The 27,000-nt window shown below is 51.2% G+C and overlaps 1 non-coding gene across 1 annotated transcript; it reads right to left on the minus strand.

The window, feature by feature from the left end:
- Window positions 1-12,872: 12,872 nt before the first annotated feature.
- On the minus strand, window positions 12,873-12,979 carry LOC136401976 (U6 spliceosomal RNA). Its single transcript, XR_010750894.1, has one exon. It is a non-coding gene; the product is annotated as a U6 spliceosomal RNA (small nuclear RNA).
- Window positions 12,980-27,000: the final 14,021 nt, after the last annotated feature.

The raw sequence follows: 27,000 nt of genomic DNA on the forward strand, positions 1-27,000 counted from the left end.
CCAGAGGGAGAGAGTAGAAATCAGATGGTTTCTTTAAAGAGAGTTGTTGGATGCTATGGCACCCCTCCATCCCCACCATGGAAGAGAAGAGGGGCTGTGAGGACTTCAAGGAGGCCATTCAGAGACATGAGGTATATACCTGGGATTGTGGGGACCACACAACTGGTATCTGTCACATGCTCAAGTAGTCTTAACAGCAAGAAGCCCTATGCCTGACCAAGCGGTGGCGCAGTGGATAGAGCGTCGGACGGGGATACGGAGGACCCAGGTTTGAGACCCCGAGGTCACCAGCTTGAATGCGGACTCATCTGGTTTGAGCAAAGCTCACCAGCTTGGACCCAAGGTCACTGGCTTGAGCAAGGGGTTACTCGGTCTGCTGAAGGCCCACGGTCAAGGCACATATGAGAAAGCAATCAATGAACAACTAAGATGTCGCATCAAAAAACTGATGATTGATGCTTCTCATCTCTCTTTGCTCCTGTCTGTCTGTCCCTATCTATCCCTCTCTCTGACTCTCTCTCTGTCTCTGTAAACAAAAAAACAAACAAACAAACAAAAAAGAAGCCCTAAAGTCAGAACAAGGAGAGGTGGCTGCATAGTTAGTACGGAGTCCCACCCCCTGGTGTTTTCTCAGTGACCAGATATAGGCCATGGGAAAGAGCTGGCCCAAATGGGGAGCTTCCAGGAGAGAGGGGCCCAGCAAAAATGCTAAGCCACCAGCTGAAGATCTCGTTCCCTCAAGCGAACCTCAGGTGAGCTATCTCCCAGCTGCTGGGGAGTCTCCAAGGAACCTTTAAGCCCCTCCCAGGAGAAAAAGTCAGTTTTAAATATTTTCTGTGGTCAAAGGAAGCAAAGGGTGATTACATGGGTGCCCCTCCCACTTCACCCTGAAGGGCCTGAGGTAGCCCAGAGAGGGAAGAAGGGAGGTAGCCAGGAAATATGGGGAAATTGAGAGTGAGGGTTGATGTTATGCGTCAACTTAACTGGATCACAGGGTGCCTAGATATGGGGCCAAACCTTATTCTGGTGTGTCTGTGGGGGTGTTTCTGAGCTAGATTAGCATTTGAGTCAGCAGGCCGGGTCAAGCAGCTGCGCCCCCCACCCCCCAAGGGGAGTGGGCTTCCTCCCGCCCAAGGACGGCCTGACTAGCTCAGAGGCTGAGGAAGAAAGAATTCTCTCTGCCCGAGTGTCTTCAGACTGGGACGCCAGGGTCTTTCCTGCCTTTGGACTTAGACTCAGATGGAAACTTACACCATCGGTTCTGCTGAGTCTCCTGCTTGCTGACTTCAAATCTCGGACTTCTCCAACTTCAGAATCTTCGGAGGCCAATCCTTTATAGTAAATACAGATATAATCCTATCAGTTCCGTTTTCCCCGGAGAGCCCAGACTCAGAGGATGCTCGGAGAAGGGCCCCTCCCCCATTTCCCACCACAGGTCTGGCTGGGAGCAGCCCAGCAGTGTGCACAGAGACCTTCTGTAGACTCCAAGTGACAGAGGACTTGTTATCCAACAGTGCTGGCAGGTCACAGGGCTGTCAGAGGCCTCACCAGGGGGCTGGGCAGAAACTAGCCCCTAGGTAGTACTGACCTACCCCTGAGAATGAAAGCGTTTCTCTCCGATGCCCCCATTAACCCCGTCTGCACCAGCCTCCCGTTTCCCAAGCATGGCCCGGGATGTCTGCGGTTGGGGTTTTCCAATGGAACCTGAACATTTCCCAGGTTCCCTCTCCCAAACACTGAACTCCTTTGTTTTTTCCTCCTTGGAAATCTGCAGGTTCTAGAGCACAGCCCGATGTGGGAGGCAGGCCTTCAGCTTACTTAGTACAAGAAGCAGCTTCCAGGAGCACACACAGAATTATGTGCTGCCCTTTCCCAGTGCGCATGGAAAGCAGCTCCTTTCAAAGCCCTGCCATTTCCCACGCTGCAGGAACCCGGCTGCAACTGGGAGGCCTGCCCCATAGCGAGGTCCAAGCTGTGTCCCTGTCTCGGGCCGGTGAGGGACAAGCCGGGTCTCTGCACCAGACATTGTGTTGAAAAGCACCAAACCAGGGGTAGCTGACACTGCTCTGCCTCTGCTGTATTCCCAGGAACACCGCGGGGGTTTCCAGCCTGTGTGGGCACCCCGCCAGGCTGTGCCTGGAGGGGCAGGAAGAGGGAGATTGGGCAATGTCTGCCCCTTCCCTCCCACCGCCCTCATCTCACTGTGTTCACTCATTCCAAGTCCTCTGGCCCCCGTGCCAAGGCTGGCCAGGTCCCGCCAGGATATTTATAGCACTGGTACAGGACTGGGCAGCGAGGGGGAGCAGATGTTTTCTGATATGGCGAGAGGAAGCTATTTATACTGGGAGCTGGATGAAGCCTTGTCAGAGGGGAGGCTGCAGCCATGGTGGAAGTTCCCGTCCTCCCGGTGCTGGGGAAAGTCCCCCAGACCCTCGGGCAGGTGAAGACATCCCCCCCCCTCTAAACCTGGACAGGCCCATGCAGCAGACGCTGGCTGTCAGGGGGCTGGGGGGCCTGAGATGAAGAAGACGGGGCCCTCCTGGTTGTTACAGTCCAGGAGGGGAGGCCTCGTGGCAGTGAGTTGTGATGTCCCTCGCTGCCTGCTGAGAGCATCACGGGCACCCCCACATGGTGGAGACAGTGGAGGCCACTGGGCTTGCGAGTCGTGCCGGCCGGGGGTGACAGGGTCACGAAAGGAGTGGTCACAGAGGGCCACGGGGCCAGTGGGCACTAAGCTGGCTTGGACCGGAGGCAGGAAAGGTCCAGCCTGAAGGCATTCTGGGAACACTCAGCAATCAGACGTGGGCTTTCTGGAGATTTCGGAGAAGGCTGACCAGGTGAGCCGGGACCAGGCGGCAAAGGGTCACCCTCCAGTACCAGGAACATGCGGACTTGGCCTCCAGGCAGGAGGAGCAGAAGAAGCTTTCTAAGAAGGGAAGCGATTGTTATTCCAGGGAGCGATGGAAACTGTGGGTCTGTGAGCAGGCTCCTCCTGCGGCTCCAGTGCCCCGCAGCCCCACGCCAGCCGCATGGCAGGCCCACGCCCTCCCCAAGGCTCCTTCCCATCGAGCTCCTCCTGGCCACCGCCGGCCCCTGCTCTGGTCTGCTGTTGCTCTCTCTCCGCCTCAGCGCCGGCCCCGGTGTGGGTGCAGCCTCAGTCCTCGGGTTTGAAAACACAGGAATAACAACAACAAAAGACATTTCTGTGTATTCTTGGGACGGTTTGGGGACATGGAGCAAGTTCACAATGCAAACAACTTAAAACAATGTTAGCCTTTTCCTTCTTCTTAAATATCCTAACGCCATTTCTGCCAGCTGCATGCCGGCCTGCACCCCACTTCTCGCCGCTCTCCACCCCATCCCCCGGGCTCTTTCCCCGCTCCCCCTCTTCCCACGTGCCCACTCTGCCAGAATGCAGAACTGTCTAAGTCACTTTAGGGCTTGCTTTCGGTTTGGTCTCCTCTTCCTCTAACTCTGAGGGCCTCACCTTTCACCCCCTCGCTGGGTATTTTCCTAAACAATGACCTTTTGTTCCTGAAGAAGAACACTGGGTCCAGGGGTAAAAGAGCCGTGTCCCGCAGCACAGCATTACGGAACAGCTGAGTGACAGCGTTTATACCTGGCACCACAGGGGATGAGAAAAATATGCTTTGTCCTTGGGGCAAACGTTGGAGAAGGACAGAGTCTTTGCCTTGACCAAACGCTCTCGGGCTTCTGACCCTTCTCCCAGGTTTCTCTGTGCCCTTCCTTATAATATTCGATTTTAGCAGGACCCCTGCTAATCGCTCAGTAAGAACCCCCCACCCCCGCTATCTGATGGGGTTCCTCATCCTCTACCATCTCCCAAGGCATGTCTGACCACCCTGGCTGCCGCTCATTAGGTCGCTTTAGCCGGAACTCCCCTAATCCCTGGTGTTTCTCTTAGTGTCTTCCGACCACTGGCCCTGCCCTGCACTGTGGCTGTCAGTCCCCACAAGGCACTGGGAGTTGAGTCCAGTTTCCCTCCTTCACTGCAAGACTCTGTTCGAGTGTCCTTACACCTACCACCATGCTCCCTTGAATGACGTCTGTCTTACCCTCTCCAACAGGTGTCATTAAGTCATTTTTTTCTTTAACAGGAGGAAAGGCTTAACTGAGAGGACTGCAAGTGGGGTTTTCATCTCTTGCTCAACGGGTGGCGAGACTCCATATGTAGAGAGATGGAGATGAGGCATGACTGTGTGGGCCAGGAGCAGAGAGGTTGGGAAGAAGCTCTTCCAGATGACCTCACAAGGGATGGAGTCACACTCCTGGACCACTAATCAGGTTTCAGGGATGGATCTACTGGAGGTAAGTGCTCATTGGTTAAGCTTTGGGGGCAAGGAGGGGAGGGAGAAGGCAGTGATCAAAGGAGGAGGATGGAGAGGAGAGAATGTGAGTTATCAGTGTTTGGAGGAGGAGGAGACAAACTGAGAGGCACCCACCCGGGCTGAGCTTGTTTTCTGAGCCCCGAACAAGAAGAACCAGCAGCGCCCAGGCCAGACCCGAGGAGAATGCTCTGGACCAGCCAGCGTGGGCTGTACAGCAGAGAACCCCTCCACGGCGGCCATCTCCATCCTCAGCCCCGAGTGGGTGCCCCATTCTCCGTGGACCTTGTCTTTCTCCAGGGACTGAGAACTTACTGAAAAGTCCTGTTGTGTCCCTGACCCTTAGATGTATGATTCCAATCTTCGGTGGCTTCTTGGGATGCTTCAAAGGTTGTCAACGTAAATCCAGACTGTTCCTTCTCACTTGTATATGTCTGTCCTGTATGGCCCATTTGGCTTTGCCGGGGGGTTAGTGGAGGAAGCTGGGGAACAAGTGAACCAGATGCCGCTGGGTTCAGCCACTCTGAGCAGCCCCCACCCACCGCTGCTCGAGGGTCAGCGAGGCAGTGGGTGGCCCATAGAGAGATGCCCTGGGATGAGCACTCAGAGACACGCGGAAGGCCACAGTGCTCGCGTCTGTGAGAGAGCGCAGCGAGTCCCAGCAGAGGTGGACAGGCGGGGAGGGGACAGGGGAGGCAGAGAGGCCCCAGGTCTGTGGGGCTCGCTCGGCCCGAGGACGCCGTCACAGGTGAGCAGTGGAACGAGAAGAAACAAGGACAAAGGGGGCGAGTCTTCATGAAGCTAAATAGATTTCATTGATAGGCCCTCACTGGTTACTTATTGTGAGATTAAGTAATTGCATGGGAAGAGCTTTGTTTTTAAGAAATGATTAGAGGCCCTGGCTGGGTAACTCAGTCGGTAAAGCATCATCCTGGCCCGCCGAGGTTGCAGGTTCGATCCCAGTCAGGGCACACACGAGAGGCAACCAGTGAGTGCACAACTAAATGGAACAATTAAGTGGAACGAGTTGATGCTTCTCTTCCTCTCTCTCTCCCTCCCCCTTCTCTCTTTCTCCCTTCCTCTCTCTCCCTTCCCCTCTCTCCCTCTCTCTCCCTTCCTCTCTCTGTCTCTCTTTCTTTCTCCCCCTGTCTCTCAAATTAATGGGAAATTTGTTCTTTAAAATGATTAGAATAGTATGTGACTGTTTTCCTTAAAATTCTTACTTGGCAAAATGAGAGTTCGGAAACATTAAGTAAGTCCTTCCAATTAGAAAGGAAAAACATGCCTGTCTCTGGGAAGCCACGAATTTGGGGGTCATCCAGGCTGATTGCACCTCCCCATCACCCGTTCGCCAGCAATGCCCATGGAGCGGGGCGCTGGGCGGGGCGGCTCGGAGGGCGGCCTGGCCGGAGGGCAGGAGTCCGACCCCACTCCGCCCGGCATCCCTCTCTTTGCCACCCTCCCTATCACCACATGAAACCTCCACTGTGAAGATGCTGACAGGCAAGAACTTGCTTATTCCAGGCGAAGGGACTAGGAGTGCACAGAGGCCAGTCCCACCGGGGACAATGGTGGCCAGAGAACACAGGCCCGCAGGGGACAAAGGGCCGAGATGACCCGGAGAGGCCCCCAGTGAAATCCGAGCTGGTTTTGAGATCAGGTCTCTGGCCCTTCCAGGAGGGGCCTGGGGACCAGGCAATTAAAGATCTAGACTGCGAGGCCTTTGGGCCGCCCTCCCGTGCCCCCGGCTACCTGGAGCATGTGGTGAGGGGCCGGTGGGAAGGCTGCCGGTACCTTCAGTGATGTGGAGCCTGGTGAGGCCAGGAGCCAGTCACTGGTGGAAAAGTCCGTGGGTGGAAGGAAGAGGCATGGCAAAAGTGGCCGTCAGGAAACTGGGAAACACCACAGACCCCAGGCCCAGGCTGTAGACTGCTCTAGGGCACCGGCGTGAGCCTTGCCCGCTGGCGGGATTGGGGGGAGAGGGTCCCTCTGATTTGCATCCTCGTGTCTTTTATACACACACACGCAGCCACACAAGTGTACACACACACCATGTGTGGCATGATCCCTCCACCCCTTGCTCCCCTGATGGGTGAGTTTGGGGTCCCTCTCCAAGGGGCGGTTTCACCTCTCACCCCTGGGGGACTCCTAGATAGGGTGCCCCCCCCAAATATCTGAGCAGCTTTCCCTTGTGGGGCCCGGGGGAGAAAGAGCTGTGATAATGGAGAGTCTGTCCCAGGACCAACCTCCCCCTCTGTGCCTAAGGGCTTCCATCACACTGTCCTTAAAGTAATCAACAGCCAACAAGAAAGAAAAATTCCTGACAGGACAGCTGCACCCAAGAGCAACAGTCTGCTCAGACAGACTCTTTCTAGAGAAATCCTGTTCCGTCACAGCCACTTCCTCGGGATCTCTCACCACCAAAGACCCCCAATGGGATCGATGGATGCTATACTTGGAAAAGGGGGAAATTATTCTTGAGTCATAAATTAGAATGGAAGCTACTTTGGTTGTTCAATACGAAAATAGGTTACTTGATCAAAGAGCTGTTGTTGGGTCCTCTGTGTTTTCTCATAAAATCGTCAGATTTCCCAGTAGGAAACTGCAGTGCCTTTAAGTCAGTCGTTTGCAAAGTGGCTTGATTGTGAGAATCTGGCCCTGAGGCTTTGAACTCTGGAAGGGAGACCAGGGTGGTGAGAAAGGAGGAGTGTGGCGCCCTCTGGCGAGAGCGGGTCAGAACAGAGCATCCAGTGGGCCTCAGTCTCCGTCTCCTGTCACCTATATCTGCCCGCCTTGGTGCAAAACCCAGGATTCTTAGCTTTGTAAGAGGCCCTTTGGAGTCCGCACCTTTGGGCAAGGTAGGGCGGGTGTGGTTCAATCTTGAAAGATCTAATGTAAATTTGGCCAAGTCGGGAGGTGGATGTTGATTCCAGCAGGAGAGGTACAGACCAGTGAAGGGCTGGTGGGGTCACAGAAAGCCAGACAGCTGTGAGACTCAGGCCTTACGGTCCCGGATGCTGCCCACAGGTCCCAGAGAAGCAAGCCAAAATACTGTCCTAGCCACTCACGGCAGCTACGGCCTGCCTTCTCCTCCAGGGTCAGGACGGGGCAGACGTCAGGAAACCTCCAAGTTGAGTCAAGCATCTCTGTTCATCTGGCATAAAAGTACTTGTCAGATATGATTACAGAAAGTCCCAGGAAGGTTAAAAACAAATGCCACACGCTTGTAAAGGGCATGGTCTTGAAGCCACCCACCTCCCGGACTCGCCTTGAAGTGACAAGTCAAGTGAAGAAGTACGTGAAAGGCCAGAAAAGATGGGTTCTGTCCTTCCCCGGCCCGGACTAGAGCCCCGAGGAAGCTATAGGGAGTGAGTTCTGTACGTGGCCCCAGTGCTAGGAGACTCTCCAGGCTCAGATTTACATGCCTGCCGTCTGTTTCCAGGTCCCAAACCGAGATTCCATTCTGGGCCGGATGACTTGATACTTCCCATAAATAACATCTGTCTCTGCATAGCTTTGATAAAGGGGCGCTCTGGGCACGAACCCAGGGTCACTGGGGATCCAAGAGGAATTTCTCTCCCCACCATATGTGTTATTCATGCGGTGAGCTCCTTCCAAGCATTTTGAAATTCCTTGGAGGCCACGGACTCCGTTGGAATTAGGCAAGCAGGACTTTGATGCACCATGACACCTGGCGGAGGACAGCACCACGCCCATCTCCTGCAGGGGCTCGAAGGGCCTGAGTCTAGGCTCTCAGACAGCCCAGCAGGGACCCTGAAAAACTTCGAATATCCCTTCACAATATCATTCATTCCACCAGGGAAGATCTGAAGGTTGTATATACAATAGTCTCTGGCCTTAACATGCCAAATTTCAGATATATTTCTTTTTCTGGAAGTACAGGAACACCCATGATCAAACCTGACAATGTCCGTGTGTTTTCAGTGGAGCGGGAAAGTAAGAGCTTTCTTAGAGTCAGCATCAGGCCCTGGCTGGTTGGCTCACTGGTAAAGCGTCGGCCTGGTGTGCAGGAGTCCCGGGTTCGATTCCCGGCCAGGGCACACAGGAGAAGCGCCCATCTGCTTCTCCACCCCTCCCCCTCTCCTTCCTCTCTATCTCTCTCTTCCCTTCCCACAGCCAAGGCTCCATTGGAGCAAAGTTGGCCCAGGCACTGAGGATGGCTCTATGGCCTTTGCCTCAGGCACTAGAATGGCTCTGGTTGCAACAGAGCAACGCCCAGGAGGGGCAGAGCATCACCCCCTGGTGGGCGTCCCGGGTGGATCCCGGTTGGGCGCATGCGGGTGTCTGTCTGACTGCCTCCCCGTTTCCAACTTCAGAAAAATACCAAAAAAAAAGAAATAAAAAAACAAAAAAGTAGAGTCAGCATCGTGGAGGTGGTGTTGAGAGAGTCCCCCCACCCCACCAAGGAGTGACGTGGGCGCTGGAGGAAGGGACCCGGCCGAAGTGCCGTTCCCAGGTGTTCATCCTTGCAAAGCCCACAGCTCTTACCCTGTTCTCTTTTTTCTTTTTTTTAATTGCATTTATTGGGATGACATTGGTTCACAGAACCACACAGATTTCAAATGCACAGCTCCACAAATTGCTGTCTGCCCACTGCCTCACGCGCCCTCCGCCCCAGCAACGTCTCTTTCTGTCGCTACCTTTGCCCACCTCCACCCAGCCTCTCCTCCCTTTCCCTGTGGCTATCACCACCCTGTTGTCTGTGTCTGGGTGTTATGTATACATGTTTTTGGCTAATCCCTTCACCTTCTTTCATCCAGTCCCCCAACCCTGCCCCCCTCTGACAGCTGTCAGTCTGTTCCATGTGTCCATACCTCTGTTTATACTTTGTTCATTAGGTTATTGTGTTCATTAGATTCCACATATAAGTGAGGTCAATATGGTACTTGTCTTCTCTGCTTGGCTTACTTCACTTAGCATAACACTCTCCCAAGTCCAGCCACACTGTCACAAAAGGTAAGATTTCCTTTTTTTTTTTTTTTATGGCCACGTAGTATTCCATTATGTAAATGTACTACAGCTTTTTTCTCCACTCATCTACTGTTGGGCACTTGGGCTGTTTCCAGACCTTGGCTATTGTAAATAACGCCACAGTGAACATAAGGGTGCATATATGCCCATTCCCTTGGTTCTTATTCTTACTTCTGTGGCATATATTTTTTATTGAGAAATAATTCGCAGACCATACAGTTCATACAATGCAGTGGGTTTTAGCGAGCTCAGAGTTGTGCATCCGTCATCACAATTCATTTTAGAACATTTTTGTATTCTAAAAAGAACCCCATAAAGAAACTCTACACCCTTTAATCATCGTCCCCAATCCTCCCATCCCCTCTAGCCCTGGGAAATTACTAACCTACATTCTCTACAAATTTGCCTATTCTGGACATTTCATATAAATGGAATCATACACAAATGGTCTTTTGTGTCTGGCTTCCTTCCCTTAACAGTGTTTTCAAGGTTCATCCATGTTGAAGCATAGATCAGCATTTCGTTCCTTTCTATGTCAGATTGATTTTCCATTGTGTGGCCGTGGCGTATTTTATCTATCCACTCACCAATTTGTGGCCATTTGCATTATTTCTGCTTTCTGGCTCTTATAAATAATGCTGCTGTGAACATCTGTAAACACAGTTTTGTTTGCATGTAGCTTTTCGTTTCTCATGGGCAGATATCAGGGAGTGACATTGCTGGAGTGACATGGAAACCTCATGTTTAACCTTTCTAGGGTCTACAAACTGTGTTCCACCCCTGTTCCATTTTCAGGGGCCCTAGGAATTGGTCAGTCCTCATTGACAAAACAAGAGCAGCATCACTGATCTTTCCAGAACAATTTTAAACAAGGATTAGAGTTAAATCTCTGTTTTAGCTGAGAACGTGGACTAACCAGCTGCTTTGGTTAGATGGAATTAATAAAAATAATTTTTGAAGTCCAGTTTTGTTTTAACCTTTGAGAATTCTTCTAATTCAAATGAGCACACTATAGTGGCCTCCCTCAGGGGAGCAGGGACGATCATTGGCTTCCTTGGCCACCAGCATGGGTGGTCCTCAGGGCTATTCACCCATTCAGTAACAGTCATCAAGGGACAGGACAGGCCTGGGCTGGGCCCAGGTACTCCAGATGCACAGGTGAGTTAGACCAACACCGGCTCTGCCTTCACGGGCCCAGTTCTAGTATGAGAGAGAGTCAGACAACAGGGACAAAACTGTTCCTTTGCAGGTCGCAGAGGGCCTGAGAGGAAATAGCACAGATGTTGGGGGAGGGTTGTTCCAGATAGGACGGTCAGGGAACCCCTCTCCAAGGAGCTGTATTAGTTTTACTGCCATAACCAGTTAGCAAAAACTCAGCAGTTTCAAACAGCACCTATTTATTAGCTCAGGTGTTATCAGTTCTGTAAGTCAGAAGTCTGGGTGGGCTCAACTGGGTTCTATCTATGCTCGGGGTCTCACATGGCCGAGAAGTCTGGGTGGGCACAACTGGGTTCTATCTAGGCTCAGGGTCTCACATGGCCACAGTCAAGGTATTGGCCAGCCTGGGGTCCAATCTGGAAGCACTCAGAAACAATTCACTTCCAAGTTCATTCCCACTGTTCATAAAATCCAGCTTCTCGTAGTTGTAGGACTAGTTTGTTGGGGGGGGGGTCAAACATTCAGTCTTGGTGCAAGGAGGTAACTGAGGTCCCTGTCTTCTTGCTGGCTATGAGCAAGGGGTTCCCCTCAACAAGTCGGGGGCACCTACATTCCTGCTCAGATGGCCCCTCCGCCTTCAGAGCAGCAATGGTAGGCCTGCTCCTTCTCAGGCTGTGTCTCTCGACCTCTTCATCTGCCACCAGCTGGAGAAAGCTCTCTGGTTTAAGGGCTCGTCTCCCCCTGCCTGAAGGCCAGCAGTCTCCTACAGCATTACATAAGCACAGGAGCGACTCCCCAGTCACAGGTTCACAGGGACACGGGAAAGCAAGTGGCAGGGCGCAGGGAGGAGCCATTCACCCACCCGAGTCCTCACACACATCTGTGGACGGGATGGAGCTGCAAGTGTAACAGGCCTGGGACACCTGGAGGGGACTTCTTTCTAGAATTGAACCCCTGAAATTCCTTTTTAAAAATAGCTCAAGCCCTGGCCGGTTGGCTCAGCGGTAGAGCATCGGCCTAGCGTGCGGAGGACCCGGGTTCGATTCCCGGCCAGGGCACACAGGAGAAGCGCCCATTTGCTTCTCCACCCCTCCGCCGCGCCTTCCTCTCTGTCTCTCTCTTCCCCTCCCGCAGCCAAGGCTCCATTGGAGCAAAGATGGCCCGGGCGCTGGGGATGGCTCTGTGGCCTCTGCCTCAGGCGCTAGAGTGGCTCTGGTCGCAACATGGCGACGCCCAGGATGGGCAGAGCATCGCCCCCTGGTGGGCAGAGCATCGCCCCTGGTGGGCGTGCCGGGTGGATCCCGGCCGGGCGCATGCGGGAGTCTGTCTGACTGTCTCTCCCTGTTTCCAGCTTCAGAAAAATGAAAAAAAAAAAAAAAAAAAAAAAAAAATAGCTCAAGATATAATGTATAATTGGCATGCAATAAACAGCACATATTTAACTTACACGATTTGATGGCTTTTGACATATGGATACATTCATTAAAACATCTCCACAATCAAGATAATGAGCATATCCATTGCTCCCCGAAGTTTCCTGGGGCCTCCCACCACTTCCTCCCACCCCTCTGCTCCCCCACCGCCAGGCGGCCACCCATCTGCTTCCTGGCAGTATAGATTAGCTTAGCTTTCTAGAGTGTTACATAAATGCAATCGTGCAGTCCTGTGATGGAGTAATTATGTTCCTCCCAAAATTCATATCGTGAAGTCCTAGCCCCCAATATCTCAGGATGTGACCCTATGTGGAGGTAGGGCTTTTTAAAGAGGTAATTAGTTAAAATGAGGTCACCAGATTGGGCCCTCATCCCGTCTGAGTTGTGTCCTCATAAGAAGTGAAGAGGGTGCAGACACACACAGAAGGATGACCAGGTGAAGGTACCAGATGAAGGTCCGTCCGCAAGTCGAGGAGAGAGGCCTCAAGAGAATGTAAACCTGCCAGCATCCTGATCTCAGACCTCCATCCTCCAGAGCTGTGAGACAACCAATTCCTATTGTTCAAGCTGCCAAGTCTGGGGTGCCCTGTTCTGGCAGCCAGAGCAGACTATACAAGTATCTGCTTTTCTCTTTGGTCTGGCTTATTTCATTCAGCATAATTATTTTGAGATCTATATGTTATTGCATGTATCAGTAGTCCATTTCTTTTTCCTTGTTGCATGATATTCCATCGCATGGATACACCACAGTTTTATTCATCCATGCACCTGCTGATGGGCTTTCAAGTTGCTTCCAGGTTTTGCTTATTGTAAGTCATGGTCCTATGAACAGTCAGTTATATACAAGTCTTTGTGTGCATATATATTTCTTTTTCTTCGGGGTAAACATTTAGGAGTAGAGCGGCTCGGTCATATGACAGTTGTATGTTTAACTTTTTTTTTTTTAAATATGTAACACTTCACGAATTTGTGTGTCATTCTTGCGCGGGGGCCATGCTAGTCTCCTCTATAGTGTTCCAACTTGAGTGCATGTGCTGCCAAATCAAGCGCTATGTTTAACTTTTTAAAAAGCTGCCAAACTGTTGTCCAAGCGGTTGTACTGTTTTTACATTCCCACCAGCAACATAAGAGAGTTCCAGTTGCTTCACGTCGTTGCCAACACTTGGCATGGTCGGTCTTTCTCATTTTGAGCATTCTAATAGGTGTACAGCACTATCTCGTTGTGGTTTTCATTTGCATTTCCCTAATGACTAATGAAGCATTTTCTCATATGTTTATTGGCCATCCAGAAAGGAACATAGAGCTTATTAAACAAAAATAAGCATATGTTTATTTGTTCAAATATTTGGCCCATTTTTTTAAAATGGGTTTCCTTATTATTAACTTTTCAGAGTTCCTTATAGTTTTTTCAGTATAACTCCTTTATCATATATATGATTTGTAAATATTTTTAAATAGTCTGTAACTTGTCTTCAGTCTCCTCATAGTGTGTTTCAAAAAAATACCAGAAGTTTTTCATTTGAATTAAATCCAATTTATATCAATGTATTCTGTTATGGATGGTGCTTTTGGTGCCATTTCTAGGAAATCTTTGCCTCACTCAAGGTTACAAGGTTTTCTCCTATATTTTCTCATAAAAGTTTTATATTATTAAGTTTTACATTTAAGTCTGTTTGAGGTTAATATATTTATATATGATGCAAAATAGGGAGCAAGGTTTGGGGGGGTTGGTTTTCGTTGTTTTCTTTTCTTTTTTTTTTTTGCATGTGGATATTCACTTGTTCCAGAACATTTGTTGAAATGACTATTCTTTTTCCACTGAATTGCCTTTGAACCTTTGTTGAAAATCTGTTGTCCATATTTATGTATCTATTTCTGGGCTCTCTATTCTGTTCCATTGATCTATTTGTCTGTCTTTACGCCAATCCCACACTGTCTTCATTACGTAGCTTCGTAAGTCTCGAAATCAGGACGTGTGAGCCTCCTCCTTTGCGCTTCACTCTCGAGTTCTTTAGCTACTCTATGTCCTTTGCATCTCCATCTAATTTCAGAATCTGTCGATTTCTGTCCAAAAAGAAGCCTGCTGAAATTTTCACTGGGATCTATAAAAAAATCTACAGATCAATTTTAGGAAAATGGACACCTTAACACAGAGGTTCTCAAACTTTTTGAAGTCAGGCGCATTTAAAATCCTACAAATATTTGTAGGTGCACTATATACAAATTCTAAGAAATATGTTATAATAATTAAGTCAAAAATTAAAGAAAAAATATAAAGTCCAAGCGTGCTTTTATGGTAATTAAATGAAATAAATATGACAAAATTAAATTTATTCTGACATTAAGAAACATTTTTATGTTATAGTTTTTGAGTTATGTTTTTTAGAATTTTTAAAAAAGAGGGGTTAAAAATTTTTTTAAAGTTATCTTTTTATATATATAGATACATTCTTAGGAAGATTTAGTAAATTCGGCAGGTCCTGGTGCAAATGTGTTAAGTTTTTTCATTCTTGAGTTTATCAGAAACATGAGTCTGATGTGTCCTAGTGATTTCTTCAATGTTTGGGCATATATTTGAAAGGCAAACTCTCATTTCCTCATCAATACATTGAAGAATTCCTCTCTTTTTACTCTTAATTGTGTTGAGTGCAGAAAATCCCCACCATACATATCATCTTAACTTGACACCAAACAAAGGATAGAAGAAACTTGCCTCCAGTCTTTCAGGGGAACATGGGGGGTAGTGTAAACAATCCAGCACCACAGCTTAACAGCCTTTTGCAACCTAATCAGGCAAGTGAGGTGGGGGTTGGGAAGGCTGTCAGTTTACAGCCAATTCCCCACACCTCTGTGCCCCAAAAATCTAAACTCCAAAAACCCTGTTGGTTTTTTGGTCCCCAACAGGCACATATTTCTCTGGAATACCATAGAGCGCACCTGGAAATCTTCTAGGGTGCACCAGTGCGCCCTAACACACACTTTGAGAACCACTGCCTTAATAGTATATTTTCAAATAGAGATAGAATTCACATACCATAAAACTCACCATTTTAATGTGAACTGTTTAGTGGTTTCTGGAATATTCACAAGGTTATATGGCCGAGAGTACTCTCAAATTCCAGAACATTTTCATCACTCCCAAAAAGAAAGCCTGTATATACCCATCAGCAGTAACTCCCCACTTCTCCTTCCCCCGGTCCCTGGCAACCGCTAATCTACTTTCTGTCTCTGTGAATTTGCCTACTCTGGACATTTTATATCAATGGAATCATACAACCCAAGACCTTTTGTGTCTGGTTTCTTTCATGGAGCATAATGTCTTCAAGGTTCACCCAGGCTATAGCAGACATCTTGAAAGTATTGTGTCTACAACGCCCAAATAAACGGATGAACATACAATACAGGCCTGAGACACTGCAGAATTGCTTTTTAGAATTAAGCCCCTGAGGCCCTGGCCGGTTGGCTCAGTGGTAGAGCGTCGGCCTGGAGTGCAGGAGTCCTGGGTTCAATTCCCAGCCAGGGCACACAGGAGAAGCACCCATCTGCTTCTCCACTCCCCCCCTCCTTCCTCTCTGTCTCTCTCTTCCCCTCCCGCAGCCGAGGCTCCATTGGAGCAAAGTTGGCCCAGGCGCTGAGGATGGCTCCATGGCCTCTGCCTCAGGCGCTGGAATGGCTCTGGTTGCAACAGAGCAACGCCCCAGATGGGCAGAGCATCGCCCCCTGGTGGGCATGCCGGGTGGATCACGGTCAGCGCATGCGGGAGTCTGACTGCCTCCCCATTTCCAACTTCAGAAAAATACAAAAAATAAAAATAAATAAAATAAAGAAGTAAGCCCCTGAAATCAGCTTTTGAAGCATTTTTTTTTCCTTACTCTTCCTCAAAGTAAAACATGTGATCAATTTCCAGATAGCCAAGGGGATGGCTGGCTGGAGTGTATAAATTCACTGAAGTTCAGAATTGACGGGATACTTAGAAATCATGTAGTCAAGAGGTTGCAAATCAGTCACCCAGCAGCCAACTTGGCAGTTGGATGTGTTTGTGTGGTCTATACAGGATGTCCTTAACGTGGGAGCCAACATTTCAGAATTTGGGAGTTTTCACAAACATTTCTTTTAAAAAATCAGATGTCTGGCAGGCTGGGGGCTCACAGCCCTCCTGGCTGGTGGGGGTGGGTTGCCTGAGGAAGGAGCCGCGTGTGAAGGCCTCCCGGACCTACCACCCCCAGCCCACCTGCACCTCCGCACCTGCCCTGTCTCAGTCAGGCTACCTGCCCGGCCGGTAGGAGGATGAGTCTGCATCTCTCCCCAACAGTCCGATCTATTCCTTTTATAGGTAAGTCCAGGGAGGCACCCCAAATTTCCTGGGGGCAAGCAGTAAGTTAGGGGCAAGTTGCCCACACTGACACTGAATGAGGTACTTTTTCCTCCTCTGTGGACATCCCCTCCCCACTAGGGTGACCAACTCATTCTGGTTGGCTTAGGATTTCTCCAATTTTAGAATGCCAAGTCCTGTGACCCGGGAACCCTCTTGGTCCCCAGCAAAGAGGACAGTGATTGGTCATTCTAACTCTTGCTTTCTACCCCTTCTTCCCCACCATTAAATTAATTAATTAAGTTAAATTTTTAAAAACTATTTTTTTATTAATTTATTTTTTTGTGACACAGAGAGAGAGACAGATAGAGGGACAGATAGGGACAGACAGATAGAAAGGGAGAGAGATGAGAAGCATCAATTCTTTGTTGTGGCACCTTAGTTGTTCATCGATTGCTTTCTCATATGTGCTTTGACCCGGGGGTGGGGTGCAACAACAAACTGAGCGACCCCTTGCTCAAGCCAGCGACCTTGGGCTCAAGCTGGTGAGCCCGTGCTCAAATCAGATGAGCCTGTGCTCAAGCTGGTGACCTCGGGGTTTCGAACCTGGGTCCTCTGCGTCCCAGTCCAACGCTCTATCCACTGTGCCACCGCCTGGTCAGGCTAAAAAAATATTTTCTAAGCTGGGTTTTTCTAAGCTGACCTAAGATTCCATCTTTTCTCCAGCCTGCTTGCTGGGTCAGACATTGTAGTTGTCACCACCACTGTCCCTAGTCTCTTCCTCCAAGAGGTTCGCAGTGCCATCCTTAGGGTGGTGACAGGATGGGACTCACTGGCCCGGGTTTCCTGGCACCCAGAGCCCCAGCGGGCCTGGCGACACTTGGCACGCGAAGGGGCCGCAGCCCCAGCTGCCAGCGCGTGCTGCCGCCTGGCTGCCAGACGCGGACTCCCCCTCTGTTTGTGATTAGGTGGCTGACTGCACTCGGAACCCCCCGAGCCAATGATGAAAGCTGCGAAAAGAACATTGTTATACGACTTTTCATAGTTTCCCAAGTAAATATTACACTCGCTGCTGCTTGAATTACTAATGCCTTGGAAGTGGAGGCCGAAATTTGTTCCCAAACAGACTCCTCTTTTTTTTTTTTTTTTCTCTGTCACCTAGGCGCTGAGCATTGTTGTTGGATTGTTTTCCCCGGGGCTCACCCGGACTCACAGCTCAGGACGGAGTGATCTTGGCACAGCCCGGCCTGGTTCGCGCCGCCGCCTCATTCCAGCTCCTCGGCGCTAGCTCCTTATCCGGCAGGCAGGTGACCCCAAACTCTGTGATGTAACCGCAGAAGAGGGAGCTGTGGAAATGCAGCTGTGGCCCTACGGAGTCTCTCCAAGGAGACTCCGCCATGAACAGGCAGCTTCAGCCACCAAAGGACCCTGCAGGACACTTGCCTCCAGGGACCCTTAACTTCTCCCCCGGGCTTCCTGGAGTTGCCAGGGGAGGTGCCTGCACCCAGAGGGCTCTGGGTCCTCACTGTCTTTACTACAGCTTATAAAGCTGGTAAACAGATGGTTTGATTTAGAGAAAATATGCAGCCAGGCTTATTAAAAATACAAAAAAGAAAAGAAAGAACGCAGAAGAATGAGGAGAGGAAAGGGAAAAGCAAGAAGGCTTGTCCACAGCGGGAACGGTGACAGCTCGTAAATCCCCGCGCCGCCAGTTCCACCAGCTCCGCGTGTGTCTCCAATTGGAGTCATGCCCTCTCACCAAGCCTGTTTGTCCCCAAAGAAACCCAAACAAAACCAGCCTCCTGTAGAAAACGCACTCCTCACTCCCTCCTCACCAGCTTCCTTCCACCCCTACCCATGACATTCTGATCAGATGAGTCTGGTGGCACTGGGGACAGAGGAGGGTGTCTCTGTCCTTTGGGGAGGCAGGTCACACAGTAGCTGGCCACAGAGGAGCTGACCTGGCTGTAACGGGGAGGGAGGACAAGCAATCTCAGAGACACCCCCCCCCCCCCAGAGTAAGAGGCGCGGAGACCATGGACTTCCTGCGGGATAGGGAGGGCGTTGAACGAGGCCTTGGTTATGTACCTGGTGGTGACCTAAGCCAGAATCAAGCTGCTGCCCACATGATCCTGAGACCTTCCTATGACTGAGAGGAAATGGCCCAGATGTGTGATCTCGGGATTGAACCACAGGACGAAGACTCAAGCAAAGAGGGTGCAAAGCTGCCTTCCACACACACTCTGGAAACCCTCTTCCCACACATATCCCCTTAAGGGTGACACCAGGGTGCCAGGACTCGGTGGGGACAAAGGGAGAGAAGACCATAGGGGTGTGGCACTGTCTTCTTGTCAGCAGTATAATATTCCAACCCAACTCCAGAGGGAACTTGTCCCACAGCTCAGAGAGAAAAGCCACGTGAGGACAAAAGAAATGAAATGTAACTTCGGAAGCTATAAGGAACCGGAAAGAGCCAGACTTATGAGCTTGTGATCTTGTATAAGGGTCCCAAAGTGGACGGGCAGAGGCTGCTGTCTCTCAGACGTTAGCTAACGCAACATCTGTGGAAATAATAAGAAGAAAAGACAGGCAAGGAGTTGGGAAGGGGCCACAGGCAGGTGTCAACTGCAGAAACTAAGGTCAGTCCAGGGCGGGGCTGAGGGTGGCCTATGGTCCTGCTGCTGCAAGGGTGCCCACAGACCTGTGCTTGGTCGGCTTGTCGTGACTCCAACAAAATAAGTACAGAAATCAAGAGTAATAAGCACTGAGAAACTTCCATATGCCTTTTTCCTCGTTAGGTTTGTCTCATTATAGCTTATGAAATGCTACTTTGTGACCTCTGAACCTAATAAGAAATGCAGGTTTATATGGTTGGCCCTCCCTCCATATCCCCAGGTTCTAGATCAAAATTTCTCAGAAAAAAAACCAGTTGCGTGGTTGCTGACGCACACTATGGACTCAGGCCTACAGTGGTGTGTCTGTACTGAACATATACAGACTTTTTTTTTTCTTGTCATTATTCCCTAAACAATACAGTAGAGCAACTGTTTACACAGCATGTACATTGTACTAGGTTTTATGAGGAGTCTAGAGGTGATTTAAAGCATACAGGAAGATGTGCATAGGTCGTATGAAAACACTGTGTCATTTTATGTACAGGGCTGAGCATCCTCGGATTTGAGTATCAGGAACCAATCTCCCACAGATACAGAGGAACAACTGTATTCTGTAATGCTTTTGTTTCTTCTATTTCATCTTCCCAGGTATGTCATGATTATTGTGTTTCACAAAGGCCGCCATCAGCGATGGACCAGTGGTAAGAGCTGGTCCCTCTCTGCAGGTAGTTTGAAACTCACTAGCCAAGGGGGTATAAAGTGCCAAGAATGGCTCCCCTTCCCCAATCCGGGGACAGAGTGTGTGAAACCCCACCAGGACGGCGGCAGCAGGGTCCCAGGCCTGCCGCACCACAGTGAAGCTGTGGATCCCTGCCCGCACAGAGCACAGCGCAGGTGGCGCAGGAGTAAACACGGGGAATGGGAGCCGGCCCTGCGGTGGAGAGGCTCCCTGGCCAGCAAAGAGGACGTGGGGAGCCCCCCCTCCTGCTGGGAGAAGCAAGGGCTTCTGGAGACCTCCCCAGTTGGCCTTGTGATGACCCTTCTCCTTCCTTGCAGCAGGTGAGGCAAGCCGGGGAAGTCCACGTTATGCCACACAAGGAGAAAGGATGCTGTACCTTTTGTAAAAATGAAGATCAGCCTCCATGCTTTGTATGCTCCCGATCCCTGTCTTGACAGCCACCTGGCCTACAGCACAGGGAAGGTGAGTTCCAGTCTGCTCTGCTCTCCTCCCTGGAGCCGGCGGTGAGAAGGGCCACTCAGGTCTCTCGGAACCTCAAAGTGCTGTTGGCTTCAACCCAAGAGAGAACATGGTGTATGATTTGTTTACATGAAGTACAGAAACAGGCCAAACTCAGCTAGGCTATGAGCAGCTGGGATAATGGTTACCCTGGGGCTATGGCCACAAGGGGGGGACAGGGGGCCCCTGGGGCTTCTCCTGTGCTGCTTAGGGATTTGGGGGCTGGGGAAAGGGTGAGTTCAGTTAGTGGGGGGAAAAATTGTACATTGATGGCTTGCCCACATTCTTCATGTATTAAGCTGCAATAAAAAGTTTGAAAAACCTACTGGCTCCAACCAGAATGGTAAAAACAAAATAAAACATTGGGACAGAGGTCTTGCTTGACTGCTCTGCTTGTGTGAAAAGCGCTGAGTCGTAGGAGCTCAAAAAAGAACAATTACCCCGTAAGAGCGGCCGTGATCTATTTTTTGGGTCACTGTTTTCCCAGGTGGTTGGGGGGTGGGGGACGATTGACTCATTTTTCTCGTTCCCTCTCCTGCCCTCAGCCCCGTCGTGTGGGGCTGGATGGGGGCCAAGAGCTGGGAGATTTGGGCTGTTGCCTTGGTAATGCTTAAATATTGGCTCAAAGTCATGATGGTAAAATAAATAAGCAGGAGCCTTGAGGAGCTCAAAGTGGCCTGGCCCATTGTTCCAGGTCCCAGGCGAAGCCCGTGCACTGAGTTTGCTCCCGAGCAGTAGACTGGGTAGCGCTCTGTGAGGAGATGCAGGACAGGTCAGGGGCTGCATGGACTCTGGACGCTCAGGGACCTATCCTTCATGCTCCATGCATCTGTCTCAACGAATTCTCCTAAAATTCTTGCTCACGGTGGTCTGGCAATATAATGGCCAAGAACCCAAATCCAGAGCCTGAGGAAAATTTTCTCCACCTCGGAGGGCAGGGTGGACATGGAGGGGCTCAGAGCTCCCTGGGGACGGGAGCCACACCCACTTCCAGAAGGTGAGGGCAAAGGCAATGGAGTTGTTTTTAGAGGCCAGGAGCCACAATGCCCGATGGACGTGGGGGCACATCCATAAACCGGGAGCAGGGGAGTGGAGCGTCCCTGAAGCCAAAAGAGGGCACTGGTCCAGGGGGCAGAACAGATCTTTGTCCAAGATAAACCCTCAATTCCTGTCCTGGCTTTGTCACCAGAAGGCTCTCTGACTTTTATAGCAAGTTCTTATCTCCTCTGGGCCTCGGTTTCCCCATCTGTAAGCCATTATTTTTTATAGAGTCCAGCCCTGGGAACAAATCCCCTGGAAGCTTATCCAGCAGGCTGTCCCCATGCAGCTGTGGCAATGCACAGAGTGGAGTCCAGGGTTCACGGTTCAACTGCCCTCGGGGAAGTGGAAACTGTTCGCCTCGCCCATTCCAAAAGCATCCAAATAATAAGGCTCTATGAAATTCTTGGCTTAGAAGGTCTGCTTATCCTGCTGTGTGTGCAGGGGAGGGGAGCACAGACACACTTGGGCAGGGGTAGGGTGGGGACAGCTCCCTCTGGGCAACGTTGAAGCATTGGGCGGTGCTGGGAGGGACCCTGAGTATGTGACAACCAGCATTAGGTCATCACCGCTGTGCTCCCCCTGGGGTGTAATGTGTCAGCAGTCAGCCATTGGTGATTCATGGCGGTGAGCAGTCCTCCTGCAGACCTCAGCCTGCAGCCTCCCTTCCCAGATGACTTCTTGTTCTCGCTCCCTCCAGGCTGTCCTCCAGGGCTCCGGCCTCAGGAAGCCAGGCTGGTAGGGTGAGACAGTGTACCAGCAGGGGTGGGGTGCTCCCTGGGGACCCTGGGGGTGCTCCTCCTGCCACCTCGGCCTCCCCAGGGCCACAGGCAACGCAGGGATAACAGTGGATGACACAGAGCACCTGCTGCGAGCTGTGTCTCAAGTGCTTTAGGTGATAACTGTCCTCGGAGGGGTGTTTCCGTTTCCTGTGGCTGCCCACAGCAAATCACTGCAAACTGGGTGGCTGGAAACAACAGAACTCAATTCTGTCACAGTTCAAGAGGCCAGAAGTGGGACATGAAAGTGTGGGCAGGTCCACACTCCCTCCGAAGGCTCCAGGGCAGAGTCCTTCCCAGCGTCTCCAGCACACGGTGTCCCTTGGCTTGTGGCCACATCATGCCCCTCTCTGCCTCCTTCCTCACGTGGCCTTTTTCACTCTGTGTATGTCTCTGTGGATCCTTTTCTTGTAAGGACACTCATTGGATTTAGGGTCAACCTGAAATCCAGGGTGATCTCAACTGAAGGCCTTGAATTGAATACACCTGCAAAGACCCTATTTCAAAATAAGGCCACATTTTGAGGTTCTGGATGAGCATGAATTTGGGGTGCCCCCCTTTTACAGATGAGGACACTGATGACCAATGAAGTGAGCTGATAAGGTGTGGAATCAGGGTTCAAACCCAGGCCACATGGCCCTAGGACCCAGCACACTGTCTCTACCAGAACCCACATCACAAGAATGGTTGCTCTGCCCGTCCAGACAAGAAGGGGAAGCCGCGGCACTCAGGAGCAAAACATCTCCTCATAACCCAGATGTTCTCTAACTTCAGTTGTGCTCCAACCCCAGGAAGGAGCTTGTAAAACCACTCCCAGAGGTTCTGACCCAGGTGGTTTATGGGGGAAGAGAGAACCAGGATCTGCGTTGTAAACAGGCCCTGAACCTCACTGGCCGTGCAGGCGGGTCCAAGACCGGGTCTTGAGAACCCTGGAAGCATCCACTGAGACCAGATGCCGGGCTGGCGATCAGCCTGCCCCCCAGCTCAAGGTAGGAGCAGTGAGCACAGCTGAGCCAGAGGGACTGGTCCTGTGTCCGCGCCAGACAAGCCCAGTGCCAGGCCTGCAGGGACCAGAAGTCCTCATTCCACCATAGCCAGCTAGTGCCAAGCAACCCAAGGAGGGGGGTTTGGACTCAACCTCCGTTCCTGAAGGAGCCAACACAGGCTCACTCTGGGAGAGCCCCCAGGAAGCTTGGGCTCTACCCAAACCCCATCATGGAGGGTTTTGGAAGGATCAGACAGTGAGTCAAAACTCTCTTTCTCCTTCCCAGTTCCGGTGCGAATAGCTCTCTCCCAAGCCCCGCCTTTCCCACGATGGCATCAAATGCGCATCCTCGGTGCCCAGCAATGAAAACCCGGCCCTCCCTCGGAGTCCTCCAGGATCCTCCAAGCTGCAGCCGGCACTTCCAGCAGCGCCCTCCACCGCCCGAAGCCAGGAGGAAAACAGGTACTTATGGCTGGCAAACAGGGCAAACAGGATGCACTTGGCATCTCCTTGGAGCTCCCTCGTCCAGGTCTTGTCAAAATACATGAGCTCAGCTTGGGGACCAGCCATCCACGTTTCCAGCCCCTGCAGTGGGGAGTGGCCCTGCCAAGGACCACGCCCGGAATTACCTCTGCTTTACTATCCACTGCAGGTCCCAAACCCTCTGAGGCTGAAGAAGGGAGAAAGCAGGAGGAGGGGCGGGAAGGAAGGAGTGGCAGCGTCCAGCAGGCCCCGGGGAGCGAGGGAGCATCCCAGGATGCCTGGCAGTGGACAGGTGCTATGCTTTCATTTTTATCGAGGTGAGATTCACAGAACATAAAATGAACCATTGTAAAGCGGACAGTTCAGTGGCGTTGCATACATTCGCAGTGTCGTGCATCCGGAGCGGCTATTTAGTTCCAAAATATTTTCATCAACCCCCAGAAGGAAACTTCATAACCAGTTTTCCTCCCTCCCAGCCCCTGGCCACCACCAATGTGCTTGCCCGCCCTTTGGCTTTTCCCGTCCAGGACATTTCATGTAAATGGGGTCTTACAAGACAGGGCTGGGCAAAAGTATGTTTACAGTGGTAACACCAAGAAACCATACAATAATCAATAATAATAATATGGGAATCAGCTCTGTTGCGTAGTCACAACTGTACCGCCTACTTTTGCCCACGGCTGTATGAGACTGGAGGTCTGTTGATTTTCCCTGCTCCACACTGCGTTTCCCCCTCTCCTGACCGCAGTACCTGCTTCTTAGGGTGAAGAAGTCCATCCCAAACCCCCTTCCTCAATCCATGTGATTGCACCACCTCCTGCTTGCAGTGCCCACACATGACCCAAGTCTTGCAAATCAGTCACTGTGATTGGTGCAGGGATGGGCTTGTGACTCAATCCCAGCCAATGAGAGCAGCCGCAGGACTTTTGCTAGAGCAGGGCGGGACTGTGTGGCTGGCTGCTAACCCTGCAGAAAAGGAGACTGGAGTTGCTGGCACCAGGCAAGGAGTGCCCACCTGAGAATAAAACCCACATGGAAGAAATCAGAGACAACCCATTCTTGTCAACACTGTCTGAGCACCTGGATCCCAGCTCTGCCTGAAGGTGAAGCTATCCATCCTCAGGCATTTCACTTTTGAAAGCTGGTTAACCTTTTGTGCTCAAATTAGTTGGAGCTGGATGTCTGTGATACATAACTAACAGGAACACAAACAATACACGTGGCAAAGGTGACTCCACTTCACTCTTCTGGTTTCGCGGCTCCCTGATGGAATGAAAAACAGCTCCTTAGCAAGGAACACGGGCCTTCCAGGTCTGGCCCCTGCCTCTCTCCCCCTTCACCCTTTGTACCCTCTGCCTCTCATTTACTACACCAGCCAAACAATTCACACACACACACACACACACACGATGCTTTTTCCTGCCTTTGAGTCTCTGCTCTTGCATCACCTCTGTCCTGAATGCTCTCATCACCCCACCTGGACCACCCAAACCCTCATCCTTGATCACTCAATTCAGGCATTACCTCCTCCGAAAAGCCTTCCCTGACTCAGTGCCCCACCTCTCCTCCCGCAGGAAGCCTGTCCCCAGCTCCACACATCCCTCCCTGTGTGTGGTTCAGTTACAGCTCTTGTCTACACATTGTTTCTAATTATCTGCCCGCATCTCCTCTCTGCCCCCCACACCCAAAACGGGATCCTTCAGGGCCAAGTCTGCGCCTGGCTCACTGTTGACCGGCAGAATGCTTAGGTCATAGGAAGACCTTAGTACATATCTGTTTAATGAATGAATGAATGAAATGCCTTGGAACACTGTTTTAAAAGAGAGCTTATTCCCCAAAGATACAAAGTTTAAATTTATACCAGCAGCTTTTGTCCAGGCAGTGTCTTGTATTTAAGGATGCAATTTCTATTGTTTCAGTGATTGGCCTTTGTTTTGGCTGAGATTGGACTCTGAGGCCCTTCGCTCCCTGGAGTCCCCCCACCCTTGCCTGTGTAGGGGATAGGGAGAGATGGGGCTCGACTGTAGCATCAGCTCACGGGGATGCCTCCGACACCCACCGTTGATGGCGGGGAGTATGAGGGTCTCTGTCCCAGCCCAGAATGAGCCTGATCAGGCCTTCGGACGCCACCCAAAGCCTGTCTAATGCTTCTGGTAGCAGTCACACTCGTGTTTTTATATATGACAGCCTGGAAGCAGTCAGAGGGGTCACCCATCGTCCCTCCCTTCCTCCCTGGGTGACTCTGATTTGTGGACCAGCCAGGGCAGTGATGTCAGGCCCCTCCGTGCCTCCTGCCAGCTGGCTCCACGCCCTTTAATTCAGTGTCTGGACCTCCATGAGCAGAGACGAGCTCGCAAGGCGACATTGGCAGGGGCGGGGGGAAAGAGCCCCCCATACATAGTCTTCTTTGTTCCTGGGGCTCCTGGGAGGGACCACCTTTCTGGATGCCAGTTGGGGTCTGGGTAGATGGAGTGGGACTGAGCTGAGTGACCTAGGAGTGCTTGGAAACTGGCGACCCAGAGAGTACCTGAACCAGAAGATGAAGCCTCCAATTATAGCTGAGGTGAGTGACAGTTCCCGGGGCGACCTCCACCCCCCGGCCTGTCCCTCCGTGTATTTGTCAGGGAACGGCAATTGTCTCTCTGGACACTTCATGCCTCCTGGATCTGCTGGGAACTTCCCTGGGTTGACTGCCCACCCAGCCCCTAAAATTCGAATAACCTGGTCCACCCTCAGACTTCATGAAGAAGAATGCGCCCCCTATTTCAGACTCTTATTGGAGGAGGCCAATGTTGGCCAAGTGACAACCAGTCCTGGTTTCTCTCCTGGGGTCCACAAGGCAGGCCTGGCTGGCAAGAAGCCTTACCCTTTAGGGCGGTTGCACACCCTCCACCCATGCTCCCCATCCTGACACCTGCTCCCACGGGGTCATCTCACAGCACCAAGGGTTCCCAACCAGACTCAGCCTCCCTGGGCATGGGCACTGGCCCCAGCAGCTTTAAAAATCGTCTGGGACTTACTTGCAAGGGTTGCTTTCCAGGGGTTTATTTGTCCAGGATCAGTCTATTAATTTGGGGAGAGGGAGGTGTTTCTTTCACTTATCAAACATTCATCCCCAGCCCACAACGAGCCAGGCCCTGTACGAGGTACTGTGTGAGGCACCAGGCAGTGCCCACCCTGGACCCAACAGTAACAGTGCATATGCAAAGCAGCTAAGTGCTTTGACAATACATTGATAAAGTGAGGACGAGAGAGCCGGGGTCCCTCTGAGAACCATCCTCCTTTGTTTTGTTTTTGTGACAAGGAACTTTCTGTGCCAGGCATTGTTCTAAGAAAAAATGTTAAGCCATTTAATTATCATAACAGCTTGATGAGATAGGGACTATAACTACCACATTCTATAGAAGCTGGGGACAGGGGCACAGAGAGGTTGAGTAAGTTGCCCAAGGTCAGACAGCCACTAAGCGGCAGAGCAGGGCTTACACCCCAGCAGTCTGGCTCAAGTCCCTGCCCTTAGCCACTGTCAAGGACGTCTCTGTTGATAGCAGGTCTGTCTGGTCAAGCTCACACTAGCTACCCAGCCCCTCGGGAAGCAAAGGCCCTTTCTGCTCAGGTGGACAGA

This window comes from Saccopteryx leptura, chromosome 3 (genome assembly GCF_036850995.1).
Source record: "Saccopteryx leptura isolate mSacLep1 chromosome 3, mSacLep1_pri_phased_curated, whole genome shotgun sequence".
Lineage (NCBI taxonomy): Eukaryota > Metazoa > Chordata > Mammalia > Chiroptera > Emballonuridae > Saccopteryx > Saccopteryx leptura.